At 46.1% G+C, this 1496-nt stretch overlaps 1 pseudogene; it reads left to right on the top strand.

The window, feature by feature from the left end:
• The first annotated feature begins 641 nt into the window (after window positions 1-641).
• Window positions 642-1105, top strand: LOC129483211 (large ribosomal subunit protein eL29-like; annotated as a pseudogene).
• The last annotated feature ends 391 nt before the right edge of the window (window positions 1106-1496 follow it).

Raw genomic sequence — 1496 nt, 5'->3', positions numbered from 1 at the left:
ATGTTGGCCAGGCTGGAGTGCATTTGTGCCATCATAGCTCACTGCAGCCTCAAACTCCTGGGCTCAAGTGATCCACTCGCCTCAGCCTCCCAGGTAACTGGGAACACAGGCATGCACCACTACACCCAGATAATTTTTTATTTTTTGTAGAGACAGGGTCTCACTATATTGCCCAGGATGGTCTCAAACTCCTGAGCTCAAGAGATTCTCCTTCTTCAGCCTCCCAAAGTGCTGAGATTATAGGTATGAACCACCACACTGACCTCTTATTCTTAATAGTTCCAACAATAAGCTTAGAGTTTCGAAAATAATGCTAACAGGATGCGTCCTGTGGTGATAACCTTTGTGGATAAAGAGTGAAATTTCCCAATAAGTAGGTGTTGATTTCAAAGAGTGGAGGAATAAAAAAGGGCATTATATCTTGGAAAGAAAAGTAGAACTGGGGACAAGAAACAAGGTTAGGAACTGAGGTGGACCAGACTCTGCTTATGAAGCCTTAACTTTGGAGATTTTTCTTTTTGATTATAGAAATATTAAGTGGATGGTCAACTTTTTTTCCCCACAATATATCATAATTCTCTTTGGTTTTGCCTCGTGCTTAAGAATAGTCAGCTATGGGAGCCATGGCTTATGGTGCAAACATGGCCAAGTCCAAGAACCACACCAGACACAACCAGTCCTGAAAATGGCACAGAAATGGCATCAAGAAACCCCAATCACAAAGAAACCCCAATCACTAATCACTAAAGGGAGTGGACCCCAAGTTCCTGAGGAGCATTGCCAAGAAGCACAACAAGAAAGGCCTAAAGAAGATGCAGGCTAACAATGCCAAGGCCATGAGTGCACGTGCTGAGGCTATCAAGGCCCTTGTAAAGCCCTTGAGGTTAAGCCCAAGATCCCAAAGGGTGTCAGCTGTAAGCTCGATCAACTTGTCTACACTGCCCACCCCAAACTTGGGAAGCGTGCTCATGCCCGCATTGCCAAGGGGCTCAGGCTGTGCAGGCCAAAGGCCAAGGATCAAACCAAGGCCCAGGCTGCAACTCCAGCTTCAGTTCCAGGTCAGGCTCCTAAAGGTGCCCAGGCCCCTACAAACGCTTCAGAGTAGAGATCTCCGTCTGTCAACGTGAGGACAGGACTGGTGCGACCCCCCCGGGCTGCTATCTGCATGGGGCTGGTGTCTTCCTGTGCTATTTGTACAAATAAACCTGAAGCAGGAAAAAAAAGAAAAAAGAAAACAAGAATAGTCAGCTACATGTTTATAACCTTGTGAGGTGGCAGTAAAGAGCGTAATGGCAGAACCATCAATGATAGTGAAGCTTATCCCATGCTCAGTCACCACCTCCTTGACCATCTCTGGCTCCACAGAAGCCTTTGAAGATGTGGCAGCACCACACCAAGGAAGAGAGGGGGAATCTATGTATCTCAGATGAGTGGTAATAGTGATGCCTCAGAAACAAATATGAACTAAATTGCATAGGGAAGTGATTCTTAATGGG

This window comes from Symphalangus syndactylus, chromosome 5, assembly GCF_028878055.3.
Source record: "Symphalangus syndactylus isolate Jambi chromosome 5, NHGRI_mSymSyn1-v2.1_pri, whole genome shotgun sequence".
Classification (NCBI taxonomy): domain Eukaryota; kingdom Metazoa; phylum Chordata; class Mammalia; order Primates; family Hylobatidae; genus Symphalangus; species Symphalangus syndactylus.
The sequence above is the reverse complement of the archived record's forward strand: the minus strand, read 5'-3'. Positions and strand labels throughout refer to the sequence as shown.